The sequence below is a fragment of the Morus notabilis genome, unplaced genomic scaffold, assembly GCF_000414095.1.
Source record: "Morus notabilis unplaced genomic scaffold, ASM41409v2 Scaffold248, whole genome shotgun sequence".
Classification (NCBI taxonomy): Eukaryota; Viridiplantae; Streptophyta; class Magnoliopsida; order Rosales; family Moraceae; genus Morus; species Morus notabilis.
This window is the reverse complement of record NW_010374042.1, coordinates 116,638-121,962: the sequence shown is the minus strand read 5'-3', so window position 1 is coordinate 121,962 and position 5,325 is coordinate 116,638. Positions and strand designations below refer to the sequence as shown.

At 28.5% G+C, this 5,325-nt stretch overlaps 1 long non-coding RNA gene across 2 annotated transcripts; it reads right to left on the bottom strand.

Annotated features, from left to right (window-relative positions):
* Positions 1–72: 72 nt before the first annotated feature.
* Positions 73–3,302, bottom strand: LOC112094738. 2 transcript variants are annotated; one of them, XR_002903666.1, is made up of 6 exons: positions 3,237–3,302; positions 2,569–2,645; positions 1,372–1,556; positions 605–694; positions 420–503; positions 73–340 (listed from the first exon to the last, which is right to left on the bottom strand). It is a non-coding gene; the product is annotated as an uncharacterized LOC112094738 (long non-coding RNA). The 2 variants fall into 2 exon arrangements; XR_002903665.1 differs by lacking the exon at positions 605–694.
* Positions 3,303–5,325: the final 2,023 nt, after the last annotated feature.

The following is a 5,325-nucleotide window of genomic DNA, read 5'->3' as shown; positions in this document are numbered from 1 at the left end:
GGTTGGGGGGTTATTAAGGTGTGAATAAATGTTTGTATTACTTTTTTTTTTCTTTTTTGAATTTCAGGGTGAGGGTTTTAAATTTTACAACTTGTGATAAAATTATCAGACTATTTCTACAGCCATTTAGATTAAACTAGTTTTTTTGCCCACGCATTGCTGCGGGAAAGATTGTTATATTATAGAGAAAATCATGAGTTTTTACATTACAGTATTAATTTATATGTACATACATACATACATATATATATATATATTTGTTTAAAGGTCTAGTAAAAAGGTTTGTACATTATATTATATTTTTTACTTTTCTTTTTTTGATGGTTCTTTGGAGCTGTAGCTGCAAAATAAAATTTTTTGAAAATATTAGTATAATTATTAGGAAATTAAAATAAAGAATTTAGAAATAGTGATATTACCTGATTTTTGATCGTTTTCTAGATGGCTCGGTCATCTGTTTGTCTTCTCAATTGCTTGGAAACTTTTGATGACTTTAATAACATCTGTTATTCAATAAATAAAAAGTATTATAAATATGTTGATATATTAATAATAATTTTGATGTACTAATATGTTGGTTTATTTTAGGCAACAAAGAAATTACCAATATTATATATCTTGCCCTGTTCTATTTTTTGACAAATGGTATCTGAATCTCATGTCCGTATCGATCCTTGTATCTATCCTTGTATTGCTTTATGTTGTAGAGAGGAAAGATTAAAAAGTTAGTTATATTACAATGTTCAGTACTGTATCAAATAGTATGTAATTTAGTATTTATAAAAGTTGTTACTTCTTTGTCAATTAAGATGCAATCAAGATTTATTAAACGTCTTGTAGTAAGGTTGTTATTCGTTCATAATCTGGAGATTGTTACTATGATAGTGATGTACACTTTATTTGGTCTTAATGCACGAATAGGTATAGTCATTTTTCTTAATTGTCAAAAGTAATGAATAAATGTTTAGTATATGAATAAATTACTTTATTGTATCGGTATGTGAATTATAGTGAAAGAGGTGTATTAATACTGTAAAGAATTTGGTATTATACATATTTCTATGTCATAATACCAAGTTATAGTGAAAGAGCTTAAAAGAATGAGTAGTAAATATGCCAAGATGAAACGAAAAAGCCAAAAAGCCAAAAATGTTAGAGCAAGTAAAAAGGGAGAAGAAAGATGATATGAAGACAGTTTCCCAACTCAAATAATAAGAATAGAACAATAAAGAATCAAAACTAAGATAAAATCCTGACACCAACAGGAAAAAAGGACCAATAGACCAAACTAAGTTAAAGTCATCAAAAAATTATGATGAAATAAGTGGCACTGAAATCAACCTGGAAGCTAAATTCAGTTGGTGGATTTACCTGTAGATGGAGCAACGTTCACTTGCACAAACAACCAAGAATGCCCTTCTCTTTCTAAATTGGACAAGTTCCAATTCTCGGTTTTAGAGGGAATAGGAGGAGGAAGTGAGATAAACCCAGTCACAGTTGTTTTGGGATTGTTTATATAAAGTTCAAGATGTTAAAATCCATCCCAATCATAATTACTATATAAAGAAAAGAGAATAGAAGAAAAAAGTGGACATAGATTAGCAAATAGTGAATGGCTATAGGCAAAGGTTATAAGTCATACATAGAGCATTATAAACGCTGCCTTAAATATGAAATAGCAACCAGTCAAAAGTCATCAAAGAAAGTGAGTAAATACAAAGGCAGGAAGTTGGAGTAGTAAATGAGTAGGATTAAAGCAGAGTAATAAATGATCGAAGATGAAATGCAAAGGATTAAAAGTCAAGCGCAAGGGAGAAGAACAGGAATAAAAAGAGCAATAAATGATTGAGAATGTAGCAGAGTAGTAAATAACATGAGATGAAATATGAAGGAGACAAAGCAAAGTCACCGGGAGAGCAAGGGACAGACAGATAACAAAATGCTAATATAGCAGTAACATTTATAAACAGTAAATGAGGGAAAAAATTTCAACAGTACATGATTTATAAGAGGACACGTAGCAAAACAAAGTCGGTCTGTAAGAATTAAGGAAGTAAGATTTGCTTAATCAGGTGGCAGAAGCAACGTACGGGTATACTAAGTGAAAACCAAATAATAGATAAATAATAATGAGTTTAGGAAACAGGAAAAAAGGGAAAAAAAGAGAAAAACAAAAAGGAAAAGCTCTCAATTTATTTATTTATTTTTTTCAGATTTTTCACAAATTTCAGGAATTAACTAACGATAAAGAAAAAAAAAGAAACAGTTCATTTAATGCCTCTGCAATAATATGGGTATAGATCATCAACCTAAGTAGTTAATGTGTCTGCAACAATATGGGTACATATCATCAATTTAGGTAGCCAAATCAGTAGTCTAAATATCACAGATCAACAAATTAATCAATCCAGAGGAAAAGAATCTATGTTTAAGGTACAGATCATCAACCTAAGTAAACGCGTCTGCAACAATATAGGTACAAATCATCAACCTAGGTAGCCAAATCAGCAGTCTAAATATCACAGATCAACAAATTAATCAATCCAAAGAAAAAAAATCGATGTTTACCTGTATTTCAGGTGAAGTCAGCAACAAAAAATATTAAAAGACGCTCATAGAACCTTCTTTCTGCACAAATTTATCTCCTGAAATAGATCAATGACAAAAGTGAATAGCAAACAAAAAGAAAGGAAAAACCACCAAAATAAAAGCAAAAAAAAAAAATTTATCTCTTGAAGCATGCCAACCAGCCACTGAAACAAAAACCAAAAAAAGAAAAAAAACGAAAAGAAAAAAAAAGGCAAAAGAAAAAAACATAACATTGAGTCGACCAAAAATAGAGGGAAAAGTAAATTAAATGAGCAAATCAAACCAACAAAGACAAAACCCAACCAAAAAAAGAAAAAAAAAAAAAGAGAGAGGCAAAAATGAGCAGAACATGGACTCGACAAAAAAATAAAGGGGAAACTTGACAAAAAAGTAAAGGGGAAACCAAACTAAATGAGGAAATCAGACCAAGAAAGAAACATGCAAGAAAAATTTTCAAAAAACCTGCAGCAAAACGAAGCAAAAAAGCATCCAAAAATCAGGCGAAAACAGAAAATGAAGCAAAAAAGCATCCAAAAATCAAGCCAAAATCCCGCAAGAAAAAAAATCAAAGAACCCACAACAAATATCACATAAACCATGGACGTTCACTTGTGACAAAATGGAATCAAAGAACCAGCCACAATCACCAAATCAAGAGAAGAAATTGGGGCGGAAAAAAAGATGAGGAAGACACAAAGATGAGGAAATGATAGAATGCTCCAGAAGACACAAAGACCAAGGGAGAGAGAAGGCAGAAAAAATAAATATTAAAAAGTCAATGGCAAAAATGCCCCTCGAATTAAGCCAGACAATGCGGAAAAATCAAGGGCAAAAACGTAAAATAACATAACAGGACACAATGGGGATTAAAAAAAATTAAGCATCAGAAAGTAAGGACAAAGCCGGGAATTCACTATTCATTTACTGTACAATGAATAGTGAATCACGCCTCTCCAGCATCAGAAAGTAAGGACAAAACCGGGAATTTACTGTTCATTTACTGTACAATGAATAGTGAATCCCGCCTCTCCTTTAGTATATATAATAATATCAATAATATTTTCTTTTTTTTTTAGGTTCTTTAAAAAAAGAAAGTTAATATGATCTCTTTTCTTGAAACAATTAACATAAAAATCTAAAGAAGATTAGAATCCGTTCTTTCCTATTATAATCAAGTTATTCTTGACCTCTATTTTTACCACATCATACTTTAGAATAATTTAAAAATTATGAAATTGAGTATTTCGAAGAGAGTATTTAAGGATAATTGACATTGTAAAAAAATTTATATAAAAAAAATTGTTAAACTTATTAAAATCTGAATTTTAACTCTTGCGGTTGATTTATACCATTTTGATTAATATAGTTATTTGATTGAAATGATATTAATCAACAGTAAGGGTAAAATTTCATAACCATACACTCTATAGAATATTTGTCTCCTTTTTTCAAATAAAAATACAATTAAAATTCAGAACTATGCACTTAAGGGTCTCTTTTTTCCCATATAAAAATTAAAATCAAAACTTTTCAATAAGAAAATATAAATAAATAAACTGGTGGTTCTATTTACATATCTCTTAACTCTTTATACCCCTTGTAAATTAAAATATCTTATTACAAAAGACCTTCATATAAAATGACAAAAAAAATTATGATAGGCTTAATTATGCAATTAAATTTTATTATAATATGAAAACTAATGACAGTTTTTTTTTTTCCTTCTCCATACACTCCATGGTTGTGTGGGGATTATTCTTTCGTCTTTTTTTTTAATTTTGTGTTTATCTTTTTTTTTTTTTTGGGTAGTCATTTTTTTTTAATTATATCGCTTTTTTATTCATCGTTTATAAAGTTGCGTAGATTTTGTTTCTGGTTTCGTTTTTTTTTTTGGCTTGTGCTCATATATTGTGTTTCCATGTTGTATTATTATTTTTTATTTATTTTATCATTTTATCTGTTTTACTCATACCTGAATTGATATCCTGAGGTCTAAATTTTCTAAAAATATGATAGTAAATTTCTTTATGTATAAAAAAGAGCGAAATAGTAATTTTTTATGAAAAAGGGCTTTATCTCTAAAGCTTTAACTAAAAAAATGGAGAGTTAGAGAAATAATAATATTAAAATAACGAATTAAAATAAAATGGTTAATGTGAAAAAAATAAAAGGGTGAAGAATTAATGTTTATGGAAATAGTTGAGGTAATTTTAGAATAATAGGAATGTGTAAAAAAAAAATTTGTTATTTTAAAATTATGTGAAATATGTCTTTAAAAAAAAAAGATGTGAAAAGTAAAGAGAGATGTGTGAATAACCCTTAATAAAATTGTAAAAAAGAAAAATTTTGAGGCACAAAAGTTTGATGGAGCCCTTTTCTAAAATGGCTCTGTGCCTAAAAATGAATAAATAAACAAAATTATTTGTATATTTATTAATTTTGAGTAAAATATTAAGTTCAGAAATATGTACTGCAATAAATTAGATCTGCTTACAAAAAACCTTTTTTTTTTCGTGTAGAATTGGAAACTCTGCATTTTGTTACCCTTAAATAATAATTCTATGACTTTTCATTGGCTTGACACTATCGTTCAGAATTGTCAAATTCATTATCCACGTAGGACGTTTTAAATATTTTAATAATTATATTAAATTTTATATGAAGGAAATAATTTCAAAGTAATCATGTACAAGTAGAGCCATCAGCGTTGGAGAACGTATATTGTTTAGAAAGATA